Source organism: Bombus terrestris, chromosome 10 (genome assembly GCF_910591885.1).
Source record: "Bombus terrestris chromosome 10, iyBomTerr1.2, whole genome shotgun sequence".
Classification (NCBI taxonomy): Eukaryota; Metazoa; Arthropoda; class Insecta; order Hymenoptera; family Apidae; genus Bombus; species Bombus terrestris.
The window spans coordinates 11,739,182-11,759,993 of record NC_063278.1 but is presented as its reverse complement, the minus strand read 5'-3'; positions in this window follow the sequence as shown (position 1 = coordinate 11,759,993).

Here is a 20,812-nt window from a genome sequence, read left to right as displayed (position 1 = left end):
TATAGTAATACGATATAACGTATAACGTTATATGCTATTACGATATAACGTATAGCGTTATATACTATTACGATATAACGTATAGCGTTATATGTTATTACGATATAACATATAACGTTATATACTATTACGATATAACGTATAACGTTATATACTATTACGATATAACGTATAACGTTATATGCTATTACGATATAACGTATAACGTTATATGCTATTACGATATAACGTATAACGTTATATAGTATTACGATATAACGTATAACGTTATATAGTATTACGATATAACGTATAACGTTATATACTATTACGATATAACGTATAGCGTTATATGTTATTACGATATAACATATAACGTTATATACTATTACGATATAACGTATAACGTTATATAGTATTACGATATAACGTATAACGTTATATACTATTACGATATAACGTATAGCGTTATATGTTATTACGATATAACATATAACGTTATATACTATTACGATAAAACGTATAACGTTATATAGTATTACGATATAACGTATAACGTTATATGCTATTACGATATAACGTATAACGTTATATCCTATTACGATATAGCGTATAACGTTATATAGTATTACGATATAACGTATAACGTTATATACTATTACGATATAACATATAACGTTATGTACTATTACGATATAACGTATAACGTTATATACTATTACGATATAACGTATAACGTTATATAGTATTACGATATAACGTATAACGTTATATGCTACTAAGATATAACGTATAACGTTATATAGTATTACGATATAACGTATAACGTTATATGCTATTACGATATAACGTATAACGTTATGTACTATTACGATATAACGTATAACGTTATATGCTATTGTGATATAGCTAATAACGTTATATGGTATTACGATATAACGTATAACGTTATATGCTATTACGATATAACCTATAACGTTATATAGTATTAGGATATAACGTATAACGTTATATGCTATTACGATATAACATATAACGTTATATACTATTACGATATAACGTATAACGTTATATACTATTACGATATAACGTATAACGTTATATAGTATTACGATATAACGTATAACGTTATATGCTACTAAGATAAAACGTATAACGTTATATAGTATTACGATATAACGTATAACGTTATATGCTACTACGATATAACGTATAACGTTATGTACTATTACGATATAACGTATAACGTTATATGCTATTGTTATATAGCTAATAACGTTATATAGTATTACGATATAACGTATAACGTTATATGCTATTACGATATAACATATAACGTTATATAGTATTACGATATAACATATAACGTTATATACTATTACGATATAACGTATAACGTTATATGCTATTATGATATAGCTGATAACGTTATATAGTATTACGATATAACGTGTAACGTTATATACTATTACGATATAACATATAACGTTATATACTATTACGATATAACGTATAACGTTATATACTATTACGATATAACGTATAACGTTATATGCTATTATGATATAGCTGATAACGTTATATAGTATTACGATATAACGTATAACGTTATATGCTATTACGATATAACGTATAACGTTATATAGTATTACGATATAACGTATAGCGTTATATGTTATTACGATATAACATATAACGTTATATACTATTACGATATAACGTATAACGTTATATAGTATTACGATATAACGTATACCGTTATATACTACTACGATATAACGTATAACGTTATATACTATTACGATATATCCAATAACGTTATATAGTATTACGATATAACGTATAACGTTATCTACTATTACGATATAACGTATAACGTTATATGCTATTACGATATAACGTATAACGTTATATGCTATTACGATATAACGTATAACGTTATATACTATTACGATATAACGTATAACGTTATATGCTATTACGATATAACATATAACGTTATATACTATTACGATATAACGTATAACGTTATATACTATTACGATATAACGTATAACGTTATATAATACTATGATATAACGTACAACGTTATATAGTATTACTATATAACGTATAACGTTATATGCTATTACGATATAACGTATAACGTTATATGCTATTACGATATAACGTATAGCGTTATATACTATTACGATATAACGTATAGCGTTATATGTTATTACGATATAACATATAACGTTATATACTATTACGATATAACGTATAACGTTATATAGTATTTCGATATAACGGATATCGCTATATACTATTACGATATAACGTATAGCGTTATATGTTATTACGATATAACATATAACGTTATATACTATTACGATATAACGTATAACGTTATATAGTATTACGATATAACATATAACGTTATATACTATTACGATATAACGTATAACGTTGTATGCTATTATGATATAGCTAATAACGTTATATAGTATTACGATATAACCTTTAACGTTATATACTATTACGATATAACGTATAACGTTATATACTATTACGATATAACGTATAGCGTTATATGTTATTACGATATAACATATAACGTTATATACTATTACGATATAACGTATAACGTTATATAGTATTACGATATAACATATAACGTTATATAGTATTACGATATAACCTTTAACGTTATATACTATTACGATATAACGTATAACGTTATATGCTATTACGATATAACGTATAACGTTATATGCTATTACGATATAACGTATAACGTTATATGCTATTACGATATAACGTATAACGTTATATGCTATTACGATATATCCAGTAACGTTATATGCTATTACGATATAACGTATAACGTTATATGCTATTACGATATATCCAATAACGTTATATAGTATTACGATATAACGTATAACGTTATATGCTATTACGATATAACGTATAACGTTATATAGTATTACGATATAACGTATAGCGTTATATGTTATTACGATATAACATATAACGTTATATACTATTACGATATAACGTATAACGTTATATACTATTACGATATAACGTATAACGTTATATGCTACTACGATATAACGTATAACGTTATATACTACTATGATATAACGTATAACGTTATATAGTATTACGATATAACGTATAACGTTATATGCTACTACGATATAACGTATAACGTTATATGCTATTACGATATAACGTATAACGTTATATGCTATTACGATATAACGTATAACGTTATATACTATTACGATATAACGTATAACGTTATATGCTATTACGATATAACATATAACGTTATATGCTATTACGATATAACGTATAACGTTATATACTATTACGATAAAGCGGATGACGTTATATACTACTATGATATAACGTATAACGTTATATAGTATTACGATATAACGTATAACGTTATATGCTATTACGATATAACGTATAACGTTATATGCTATTACGATATAACATATAACGTTATATACTATTACGATATAACGTATAACGTTATATACTACTATGATATAACGTATAACGTTATATAGTATTACGATATAACGTATAACGTTATATGCTATTACGATATAACGTATAACGTTATATGCTATTACGATATAACGTATAACGTTATATGCTATTACGATATAACGTATAACGTTATATGCTATTACGATATAACATATAACGTTATATACTATTACGATATAACGTATAACGTTATATGCTACTACGATATAACGTATAGCGTTATATGTTATTACGATATAACATATAACGTTATATACTATTACGATAAAACGTATAACGTTATATAGTATTACGATATAACGTATAACGTTATATGCTATTACGATATAACGTATAACGTTATATCCTATTACGATATAGCGTATAACGTTATATAGTATTACGATATAACGTATAACGTTATATACTATAACGATATAACATATAACGTTATGTACTATTACGATATAACGTATAACGTTATATACTATTACGATATAACGTATAACGTTATATAGTATTACGATATAACGTATAACGTTATATGCTACTAAGATATAACGTATAACGTTATATAGTATTACGATATAACGTATAACGTTATATGCTATTACGATATAACGTATAACGTTATGTACTATTACGATATAACGTATAACGTTATATGCTATTGTGATATAGCTAATAACGTTATATAGTATTACGATATAACGTATAACGTTATATGCTATTACGATATAACCTATAACGTTATATGTTATTACGATATAACATATAACGTTATATACTATTACTATATAACGTATAACGTTATATAGTATTACGATATAACATATAACGTTATATACTATTACGATATAACGTATAACGTTGTATGCTATTATGATATAGCTAATAACGTTATATAGTATTACGATATAACCTTTAACGTTATATACTATTACGATATAACGTATAACGTTATATACTATTACGATATAACGTATAGCGTTATATGTTATTACGATATAACATATAACGTTATATACTATTACGATATAACGTATAACGTTATATAGTATTACGATATAACATATAACGTTATATAGTATTACGATATAACCTTTAACGTTATATACTATTACGATATAACGTATAACGTTATATGCTATTACGATATAACGTATAACGTTATATGCTATTACGATATAACGTATAACGTTATATGCTATTACGATATAACGTATAACGTTATATGCTATTACGATATATCCAGTAACGTTATATGCTATTACGATATAACGTATAACGTTATATGCTATTACGATATATCCAATAACGTTATATAGTATTACGATATAACGTATAACGTTATATGCTATTACGATATAACGTATAACGTTATATAGTATTACGATATAACGTATAGCGTTATATGTTATTACGATATAACATATAACGTTATATACTATTACGATATAACGTATAACGTTATATACTATTACGATATAACGTATAACGTTATATGCTACTACGATATAACGTATAACGTTATATACTACTATGATATAACGTATAACGTTATATAGTATTACGATATAACGTATAACGTTATATGCTACTACGATATAACGTATAACGTTATATGCTATTACGATATAACGTATAACGTTATATGCTATTACGATATAACGTATAACGTTATATACTATTACGATATAACGTATAACGTTATATGCTATTACGATATAACATATAACGTTATATGCTATTACGATATAACGTATAACGTTATATACTATTACGATAAAGCGGATGACGTTATATACTACTATGATATAACGTATAACGTTATATAGTATTACGATATAACGTATAACGTTATATGCTATTACGATATAACGTATAACGTTATATGCTATTACGATATAACATATAACGTTATATACTATTACGATATAACGTATAACGTTATATACTACTATGATATAACGTATAACGTTATATAGTATTACGATATAACGTATAACGTTATATGCTATTACGATATAACGTATAACGTTATATGCTATTACGATATAACGTATAACGTTATATGCTATTACGATATAACGTATAACGTTATATGCTATTACGATATAACATATAACGTTATATACTATTACGATATAACGTATAACGTTATATGCTACTACGATATAACGTATAGCGTTATATGTTATTACGATATAACATATAACGTTATATACTATTACGATAAAACGTATAACGTTATATAGTATTACGATATAACGTATAACGTTATATGCTATTACGATATAACGTATAACGTTATATCCTATTACGATATAGCGTATAACGTTATATAGTATTACGATATAACGTATAACGTTATATACTATAACGATATAACATATAACGTTATGTACTATTACGATATAACGTATAACGTTATATACTATTACGATATAACGTATAACGTTATATAGTATTACGATATAACGTATAACGTTATATGCTACTAAGATATAACGTATAACGTTATATAGTATTACGATATAACGTATAACGTTATATGCTATTACGATATAACGTATAACGTTATGTACTATTACGATATAACGTATAACGTTATATGCTATTGTGATATAGCTAATAACGTTATATAGTATTACGATATAACGTATAACGTTATATGCTATTACGATATAACCTATAACGTTATATGTTATATCGTAATAACATATAACGTTATATACTATTACTATATAACGTATAACGTTATATAGTATTACGATATAACATATAACGTTATATACTATTACGATATAACGTATAACGTTGTATGCTATTATGATATAGCTAATAACGTTATATAGTATTACGATATAACCTTTAACGTTATATACTATTACGATATAACGTATAACGTTATATACTATTACGATATAACGTATAGCGTTATATGTTATTACGATATAACATATAACGTTATATACTATTACGATATAACGTATAACGTTATATAGTATTACGATATAACATATAACGTTATATAGTATTACGATATAACCTTTAACGTTATATACTATTACGATATAACGTATAACGTTATATGCTATTACGATATAACGTATAACGTTATATGCTATTACGATATAACGTATAACGTTATATGCTATTACGATATAACGTATAACGTTATATGCTATTACGATATATCCAGTAACGTTATATGCTATTACGATATAACGTATAACGTTATATGCTATTACGATATATCCAATAACGTTATATAGTATTACGATATAACGTATAACGTTATATAGTATTACGATATAACGGATATCGTTATATACTATTACGATATAACGTATAGCGTTATATGTTATTACGATATAACATATAACGTTATATACTATTACGATATAACGTATAACGTTATATAGTATTACGATATAACATATAACGTTATATACTATTACGATATAACGTATAACGTTGTATGCTATTATGATATAGCTAATAACGTTATATAGTATTACGATATAACCTTTAACGTTATATACTATTACGATATAACGTATAACGTTATATACTATTACGATATAACGTATAGCGTTATATACTATTACGATATAACGTATAGCGTTATATGTTATTACGATATAACGTATAACGTTATATGCTATTACGATATAACATATAACGTTATATGCTATTACGATATAACGTATAACGTTATATACTATTACGATAAAGCGGATAACGTTATATACTACTATGATATAACGTATAACGTTATATAGTATTACGATATAACGTATAACGTTATATGCTATTACGATATAACGTATAACGTTATATGTTATTACGATATAACATATAACGTTATATACTATTACGATATAACGTATAACGTTATATACTACTATGATATAACGTATAACGTTATATAGTATTACGATATAACGTATAACGTTATATGCTATTACGATATAACGTATAACGTTATATGCTATTACGATATAACGTATAACGTTATATGCTATTACGATATAACGTATAACGTTATATGCTATTACGATATAACATATAACGTTATATACTATTACGATATAACGTATAACGTTATATGCTACTACGATATAACGTATAACGTTATATACTACTATGATATAACGTATAACGTTATATAGTAATACGATATAACGTATAACGTTATATGCTATTACGATATAACGTATAGCGTTATATACTATTACGATATAACGTATAGCGTTATATGTTATTACGATATAACATATAACGTTATATACTATTACGATATAACGTATAACGTTATATACTATTACGATATAACGTATAACGTTATATGCTATTACGATATAACGTATAACGTTATATGCTATTACGATATAACGTATAACGTTATATGCTATTACGATATAACGTATAACGTTATATAGTATTACGATATAACGTATAACGTTATATACTATTACGATATAACGTATAGCGTTATATGTTATTACGATATAACATATAACGTTATATACTATTACGATATAACGTATAACGTTATATAGTATTACGATATAACGTATAACGTTATATACTATTACGATATAACGTATAGCGTTATATGTTATTACGATATAACATATAACGTTATATACTATTACGATAAAACGTATAACGTTATATAGTATTACGATATAACGTATAACGTTATATGCTATTACGATATAACGTATAACGTTATATCCTATTACGATATAGCGTATAACGTTATATAGTATTACGATATAACGTATAACGTTATATACTATTACGATATAACATATAACGTTATGTACTATTACGATATAACGTATAACGTTATATACTATTACGATATAACGTATAACGTTATATAGTATTACGATATAACGTATAACGTTATATGCTACTAAGATATAACGTATAACGTTATATAGTATTACGATATAACGTATAACGTTATATGCTATTACGATATAACGTATAACGTTATGTACTATTACGATATAACGTATAACGTTATATGCTATTGTGATATAGCTAACAACGTTATATAGTATTACGATATAACGTATAACGTTATATGCTATTACGATATAACCTATAACGTTATATAGTATTACGATATAACGTATAACGTTATATGCTATTACGATATAACATATAACGTTATATACTATTACGATATAACGTATAACGTTATATACTATTACGATATAACGTATAACGTTATATAGTATTACGATATAAAGTATAACGTTATATGCTACTAAGATATAACGTATAACGTTATATAGTATTACGATATAACGTATAACGTTATATGCTACTACGATATAACGTATAACGTTATGTACTATTACGATATAACGTATAACGTTATATGCTATTGTGATATAGCTAATAACGTTATATAGTATTACGATATAACGTATAACGTTATATGCTATTACGATATAACATATAACGTTATATAGTATTACGATATAACATATAACGTTATATACTATTACGATATAACGTATAACGTTATATGCTATTATGATATAGCTGATAACGTTATATAGTATTACGATATAACGTGTAACGTTATATACTATTACGATATAACATATAACGTTATATACTATTACGATATAACGTATAACGTTATATACTATTACGATATAACGTATAACGTTATATAGTATTACGATATAACGTATAACGTTATATGCTACTAAGATATAACGTATAACGTTATATAGTATTACGATATAACGTATAACGTTATATGCTATTACGATATAACCTATAACGTTATATAGTATTACGATATAACGTATAACGTTATATGCTATTACGATATAACGTATAACGTTATATGCTATTACGATATAACGTATAACGTTATATAGTATTACGATATAACGTATAGCGTTATATGTTATTACGATATAACATATAACGTTATATACTATTACGATATAACGTATAACGTTATATAGCATTACGATATAACGTATAACGTTATATACTACTACGATATAACGTATAACGTTATATACTATTACGATATAACGTATAACGTTATATACTACTATGATATAACGTATAACGTTATCTACTATTACGATATGACGTATAACGTTATATGCTATTACGATATAACGTATAACGTTATATGCTATTACGATATAACGTATAACGTTATATACTATTACGATATAACGTATAACGTTATATGCTATTACGATATAACATATAACGTTATATACTATTACGATATAACGTATAACGTTATATACTATTACGATATAACGTATAACGTTATATAATACTATGATATAACGTACAACGTTATATAGTATTACTATATAACGTATAACGTTATATGCTATTACGATATAACGTATAACGTTATATGCTATTACGATATAACGTATAGCGTTATATACTATTACGATATAACGTATAGCGTTATATGTTATTACGATATAACATATAACGTTATATACTATTACGATATAACGTATAACGTTATATAGTATTACGATATAACGGATATCGTTATATACTATTACGATATAACGTATAGCGTTATATGTTATTACGATATAACATATAACGTTATATACTATTACGATATAACGTATAACGTTATATAGTATTACGATATAACATATAACGTTATATACTATTACGATATAACGTATAACGTTGTATGCTATTATGATATAGCTAATAACGTTATATAGTATTACGATATAACCTTTAACGTTATATACTATTACGATATAACGTATAACGTTATATACTATTACGATATAACGTATAGCGTTATATGTTATTACGATATAACATATAACGTTATATACTATTACGATATAACGTATAACGTTATATAGTATTACGATATAACATATAACGTTATATAGTATTACGATATAACCTTTAACGTTATATACTATTACGATATAACGTATAACGTTATATGCTATTACGATATAACATATAACGTTATATACTATTACGATATAACGTATAACGTTATATACTATTACGATATAACGTATAACGTTATATAATACTATGATATAACGTACAACGTTATATCGTAATAGTATATAACGTATAACGTTATATGCTATTACGATATAACGTATAACGTTATATGCTATTACGATATAACGTATAACGTTATATGCTATTACGATATAACGTATAACGTTATATAGTATTACGATATAACGTATAACGTTATATACTATTACGATATAACGTATAGCGTTATATGTTATTACGATATAACATATAACGTTATATACTATTACGATATAACGTATAACGTTATATAGTATTACGATATAACGTATAACGTTATATACTATTACGATATAACGTATAGCGTTATATGTTATTACGATATAACATATAACGTTATATACTATTACGATAAAACGTATAACGTTATATAGTATTACGATATAACGTATAACGTTATATGCTATTACGATATAACGTATAACGTTATGTCCTATTACGATATAGCGTATAACGTTATATAGTATTACGATATAACGTATAACGTTATATACTATTACGATATAACATATAACGTTATGTACTATTACGATATAACGTATAACGTTATATACTATTACGATATAACGTATAACGTTATATAGTATTACGATATAACGTATAACGTTATATGCTACTAAGATATAACGTATAACGTTATATAGTATTACGATATAACGTATAACGTTATATGCTATTACGATATAACGTATAACGTTATGTACTATTACGATATAACGTATAACGTTATATGCTATTGTGATATGGCTAATAACGTTATATAGTATTACGATATAACGTATAACGTTATATGCTATTACGATATAACCTATAACGTTATATAGTATTACGATATAACGTATAACGTTATATGCTATTACGATATAACATATAGCGTTATATACTATTACGATATAACGTATAACGTTATATACTATTACGATATAACGTATAACGTTATATAGTATTACGATATAAAGTATAACGTTATATGCTACTAAGATATAACGTATAACGTTATATAGTATTACGATATAACGTATAACGTTATATGCTACTACGATATAACGTATAACGTTATGTACTATTACGATATAACGTATAACGTTATATGCTATTGTGATATAGCTAATAACGTTATATAGTATTACGATATAACGTATAACGTTATATGCTATTACGATATAACATATAACGTTATATAGTATTACGATATAACATATAACGTTATATACTATTACGATATAACGTATAACGTTATATGCTATTATGATATAGCTGATAACGTTATATAGTATTACGATATAACGTGTAACGTTATATACTATTACGATATAACATATAACGTTATATACTATTACGATATAACGTATAACGTTATATACTATTACGATATAACGTATAACGTTATATAGTATTACGATATAACGTATAACGTTATATGCTACTAAGATATAACGTATAACGTTATATAGTATTACGATATAACGTATAACGTTATATGCTATTACGATATAACCTATAACGTTATATAGTATTACGATATAACGTATAACGTTATATGCTATTACGATATAACGTATAACGTTATATGCTATTACGATATAACGTATAACGTTATATAGTATTACGATATAACGTATAGCGTTATATGTTATTACGATATAACATATAACGTTATATACTATTACGATATAACGTATAACGTTATATGCTATTACGATATAACGTATAACGTTATATAGTATTACGATATAACGTATAGCGTTATATGTTATTACGATATAACATATAACGTTATATACTATTACGATATAACGTATAGCGTTATATGTTATTACGATATAACATATAACGTTATATACTATTACGATATAACGTATAACGTTATATGCTATTATGATATAGCTGATAACGTTATATAGTATTACGATATAACGTGTAACGTTATATACTATTACGATATAACATATAACGTTATATACTATTACGATATAACGTATAACGTTATATGCTACTATGATATAGCTGATAACGTTATATAGTATTACGATATAACGTATAACGTTATATGCTATTACGATATAACGTATAACGTTATATAGTATTACGATATAACGTATAGCGTTATATGTTATTACGATATAACATATAACGTTATATACTATTACGATATAACGTATAACGTTATATAGTATTACGATATAACGTATAACGTTATATACTACTACGATATAACGTATAACGTTATATACTATTACGATATCACGTATAACGTTATATACTACTATGATATAACGTATAACGTTATCTACTATTACGATATAACGTATAACGTTATATGCTATTACGATATAACGTATAACGTTATATGCTATTACGATATAACGTATAACGTTATATACTATTACGATATAACGTATAACGTTATATGCTATTACGATATAACATATAACGTTATATACTATTGCGATATAACGTATAACGTTATATACTATTACGATATAACGTATAACGTTATATAATACTATGATATAACGTACAACGTTATATAGTATTACTATATAACGTATAACGTTATATGCTATTACGATATAACGTATAACGTTATATGCTATTACGATATAACGTATAGCGTTATATACTATTACGATATAACGTATAGCGTTATATGTTATTACGATATAACATATAACGTTATATACTATTACGATATAACGTATAACGTTATATAGTATTACGATATAACGGATATCGTTATATACTATTACGATATAACGTATAGCGTTATATGTTATTACGATATAACATATAACGTTATATACTATTACGATATAACGTATAACGTTATATAGTATTACGATATAACATATAACGTTATATACTATTACGATATAACGTATAACGTTGTATGCTATTATGATATAGCTAATAACGTTATATAGTATTACGATATAACCTTTAACGTTATATACTATTACGATATAACGTATAACGTTATATACTATTACGATATAACGTATAGCGTTATATGTTATTACGATATAACATATAACGTTATATACTATTACGATATAACGTATAACGTTATATAGTATTACGATATAACATATAACGTTATATAGTATTACGATATAACCTTTAACGTTATATACTATTACGATATAACGTATAACGTTATATGCTATTACGATATAACGTATAACGTTATATGCTATTACGATATAACGTATAACGTTATATGATATTACGATATAACGTATAACGTTATATGCTATTACGATATATCCAGTAACGTTATATGCTATTACGATATAACGTATAACGTTATATGCTATTACGATATATCCAATAACGTTATATAGTATTACGATATAACGTATAACGTTATATGCTATTACGATATAACGTATAACGCTATATAGTATTACGATATAACGTATAGCGTTATATGTTATTACGATATAACATATAACGTTATATACTATTACGATATAACGTATAACGTTATATACTATTACGATATAACGTATAACGTTATATGCTACTACGATATAACGTATAACGTTATATACTACTATGATATAACGTATAACGTTATATAGTATTACGATATAACGTATAACGTTATATGCTACTACGATATAACGTATAACGTTATATGCTATTACGATATAACGTATAACGTTATATGCTATTACGATATAACGTATAACGTTATATACTATTACGATATAACGTATAACGCTATATGCTATTACGATATAACATATAACGTTATATGCTATTACGATATAACGTATAACGTTATATACTATTACGATAAAGCGGATAACGTTATATACTACTATGATATAACGTATAACGTTATATAGTATTACGATATAACGTATAACGTTATAGGCTATTACGATATAACGTATAACGTTATATACTATTACGATATAACGTATAACGTTATATGCTATTACGATATAACATATAACGTTATATACTATTACGATATAACGTATAACGATATATAGTATTACGTTATAACGTATAACGTTATATACTATTACGATATAACGTATAGCGTTATATGTTATTGCGATATAACATATAACGTTATATACTATTACGATATAACGTATAACGTTATATAGTATTACGATATAACATATAACGTTATATACTACTACGATATAACGTATAACGTTATATGCTATTATGATATAGCTGATAACGTTATATAGTATTACGATATAACGTGTAACGTTATATACTATTACGATATAACATATAACGTTATGTACTATTACGATATAACGTATAACGTTATATACTATTACGATATAACGTATAACGTTATATAGTATTACGATATAACGTATAACGTTATATGCTACTAAGATATAACGTATAACGTTATATAGTATTACGATATAACGTATAACGTTATATGCTATTACGATATAACGTATAACGTTATGTACTATTACGATATAACGTATAACGTTATATGCTATTGTGATATAGCTAATAACGTTATATAGTATTACGATATAACGTATAACGTTATATGCTATTACGATATAACCTATAACGTTATATAGTATTACGATATAACGTATAACGTTATATGCTATTACGATATAACATATAACGTTATATACTATTACGATATAACGTATAACGTTATATACTATTACGATATAACGTATAACGTTATATAGTATTACGATATAACGTATAACGTTATATGCTACTAAGATATAACGTATAACGTTATATAGTATTACGATATAACGTATAACGTTATATGCTACTACGATATAACGTATAACGTTATGTACTATTACGATATAACGTATAACGTTATATGCTATTGTGATATAGCTAATAACGTTATATAGTATTACGATATAACGTATAACGTTATATGCTATTACGATATAACATATAACGTTATATAGTATTACGATATAACATATAACGTTATATACTATTACGATATAACGTATAACGTTATATGCTATTATGATATAGCTGATAACGTTATATAGTATTACGATATAACGTGTAACGTTATATACCATTACGATATAACATATAACGTTATATACTATTACGATATAACGTATAACGTTATATACTACTATGATATAACGTATAACGTTATCTACTATTACGATATAACGTATAACGTTATATGCTATTACGATATAACGTATAACGTTATATGCTATTACGATATAACGTATAACGTTATATACTATTACGATATAACGTATAACGTTATATGCTATTACGATATAACATATAACGTTATATACTATTACGATATAACGTATAACGTTATATACTATTACGATATAACGTATAACGTTATATAATACTATGATATAACGTACAACGTTATATAGTATTACTATATAACGTATAACGTTATATACTACTATGATATAACGTATAACGTTATCTACTATTACGATATAACGTATAACGTTATATGCTATTACGATATAACGTATAACGTTATATAGTATTACGATATAACGTATAACGTTATATGCTACTAAGATATAACGTATAACGTTATATAGTATTACGATATAACGTATAACGTTATATGCTATTACGATATAACGTATAACGTTATGTACTATTACGATATAACGTATAACGTTATATGCTATTGTGATATAGCTAATAACGTTATATAGTATTACGATATAACGTATAACGTTATATGCTATTACGATATAACCTATAACGTTATATAGTATTACGATATAACGTATAACGTTATATGCTATTACGATATAACGTATAACGTTATATGCTATTACGATATAACGTATAACGTTATATGCTATTACGATGTAACGTATAACGTTATATAGTATTACGATATAACGTATAGCGTTATATGTTATTACGATATAACATATAACGTTATATACTATTACGATATAACGTATAACGTTATATAGTATTACGATATAACATATAACGTTATATACTATTGCGATATAACGTATAACGTTATATACTACTATGATATAACGTATAACGTTATCTACTATTACGATATAACGTATAACGTTATATGCTATTACGATATAACGTATAACGTTATATGCTATTACGATATAACGTATAACGTTATATACTATTACGATATAACGTATAACGTTATATGCTATTACGATATAACATATAACGTTATATACTATTACGATATAACGTATAACGTTATATACTATTACGATATAACGTATAACGTTATATAATACTATGATATAACGTACAACGTTATATAGTATTACTATATAACGTATAACGTTATATGCTACTACGATATAACGTATAACGTTATATGCTATTACGATATAACGTATAGCGTTATATACTATTACGATATAACGTATAGCGTTATATGTTATTACGATATAACATATAACGTTATATACTATTACGATATAACGTATAACGTTATATAGTATTACGATATAACGGATATCGTTATATACTATTACGATATAACGTATAGCGTTATATGTTATTACGATATAACATATAACGTTATATACTATTACGATATAACGTATAACGTTATATAGTATTACGATATAACATATAACGTTATATACTATTACGGTATAACGTATAACGTTGTATGCTATTATGATATAGCTAATAACGTTATATAGTATTACGATATAACCTTTAACGTTATATACTATTACGATATAACGTATAACGTTATATACTATTACGATATAACGTATAGCGTTATATGTTATTACGATATAACATATAACGTTATATACTATTACGATATAACGTATAACGTTATATAGTATTACGATATAACATATAACGTTATATAGTATTACGATATAACCTTTAACGTTATATACTATTACGATATAACGTATAACGTTATATGCTATTACGATATAACGTATAACGTTATATGCTATTACGATATAACGTATAACGTTATATGCTATTACGATATAACGTATAACGTTATATGCTATTACGATATATCCAGTAACGTTATATGCTATTACGATATAACGTATAACGTTATATGTTATTACGATATATCCAATAACGTTATATAGTATTACGATATAACGTATAACGTTATATGCTATTACGATATAACGTATAACGTTATATAGTATTACGATATAACGTATAGCGTTATATGTTATTACGATATAACATATAACGTTATATACTATTACGATATAACGTATAACGTTATATACTATTACGATATAACGTATAACGTTATATGCTACTACGATATAACGTATAACGTTATATACTACTATGATATAACGTATAACGTTATATAGTATTACGATATAACGTATAACGTTATATGCTACTACGATATAACGTATAACGTTATATGCTATTACGATATAACGTATAACGTTATATGCTATTACGATATAACGTATAACGTTATATACTATTACGATATAACGTATAACGTTATATGCTATTACGATATAACATATAACGTTATATGCTCTTACGATATAACGTATAACGTTATATACTATTACGATAAAGCGGATAACGTTATATACTACTATGATATAACGTATAACGTTATATAGTATTACGATATAACGTATAACGTTATATGCTATTACGATATAACGTATAACGTTATATGCTATTACGATATAACGTATAACGTTATATGCTATTACGATATAACGTATAACGTTATATGCTATTACGATATAACATATAACGTTATATACTATTACGATATAACGTATAACGTTATATGCTACTACGATATAACGTATAACGTTATATACTACTATGATATAACGTATAACGTTATATAGTAATACGATATAACGTATAACGTTATATGCTACTACGATATAACGTATAACGTTATATGCTATTACGATATAACGTATAACGTTATATGCTATTACGATATAACGTATAACGTTATATACTATTACGATATAACGTATAACGTTATATGCTATTACGATATAACGTATAACGTTATATGCTATTACGATATAACGTATAACGTTATATACTATTACGATATAACGTATAACGTTATATGCTATTACGATATAACATATAACGTTATATACTATTACGATATAACGTATAACGTTATATACTATTACGATATAACGTATAACGTTATATAATACTATGATATAACGTACAACGTTATATAGTATTACTATATAACGTATAACGTTATATGCTATTACGATATAACGTATAACGTTATATGCTATTACGATATAACGTATAGCGTTATATACTATTACGATATAACGTATAGCGTTATATGTTATTACGATATAACATATAACGTTATATACTATTACGATATAACGTATAACGTTATATAGTATTACGATATAACGGATATCGTTATATACTATTACGATATAACGTATAGCGTTATATGTTATTACGATATAACATATAACGTTATATACTATTACGATATAACGTATAACGTTATATAGTATTACGATATAACATATAACGTTATATACTATTACGATATAACGTATAACGTTGTATGCTATTATGATATAGCTAATAACGTTATATAGTATTACGATATAACCTTTAACGTTATATACTATTACGATATAACGTATAACGTTATATACTATTACGATATAACGTATAGCGTTATATGTTATTACGATATAACATATAACGTTATATACTATTACGATATAACGTATAACGTTATATAGTATTACGATATAACATATAACGTTATATAGTATTACGATATAACCTTTAACGTTATATACTATTACGATATAACGTATAACGTTATATGCTATTACGATATAACATATAACGTTATATACTATTACGATATAACGTATAACGTTATATACTATTACGATATAACGTATAACGTTATATAATACTATGATATAACGTACAACGTTATATCGTAATACTATATAACGTTATACGTTATATGCTATTACGATATAACGTATAACGTTATATGCTATTACGATATAACGTATAACGTTATATGCTATTACGATATAACGTATAACGTTATATAGTATTACGATATAACGTATAACGTTATATACTATTACGATATAACGTATAGCGTTATATGTTATTACGATATAACATATAACGTTATATACTATTACGATATAACGTATAACGTTATATAGTATTACGATATAACGTATAACGTTATATACTATTACGATATAACGTATAGCGTTATATGTTATTACGATATAACATATAACGTTATATACTATTACGATAAAACGTATAACGTTATATAGTATTACGATATAACGTATAACGTTATATGCTATTACGATATAACGTATAACGTTATGTCCTATTACGATATAGCGTATAACGTTATATAGTATTACGATATAACGTATAACGTTATATACTATTACGATATAACATATAACGTTATGTACTATTACGATATAACGTATAACGTTATATACTATTACGATATAACGTATAACGTTATATAGTATTACGATATAACGTATAACGTTATATGCTACTAAGATATAACGTATAACGTTATATAGTATTACGATATAACGTATAACGTTATATGCTATTACGATATAACGTATAACGTTATGTACTATTACGATATAACGTATAACGTTATATGCTATTGTGATATGGCTAATAACGTTATATAGTATTACGATATAACGTATAACGTTATATGCTATTACGATATAACCTATAACGTTATATAGTATTACGATATAACGTATAACGTTATATGCTATTACGATATAACATATAGCGTTATATACTATTACGATATAACGTATAACGTTATATACTATTACGATATAACGTATAACGTTATATAGTATTACGATATAAAGTATAACGTTATATGCTACTAAGATATAACGTATAACGTTATATAGTATTACGATATAACGTATAACGTTATATGCTACTACGATATAACGTATAACGTTATGTACTATTACGATATAACGTATAACGTTATATGCTATTGTGATATAGCTAATAACGTTATATAGTATTACGATATAACGTATAACGTTATATGCTATTACGATATAACATATAACGTTATATAGTATTACGATATAACATATAACGTTATATACTATTACGATATAACGTATAACGTTATATGCTATTATGATATAGCTGA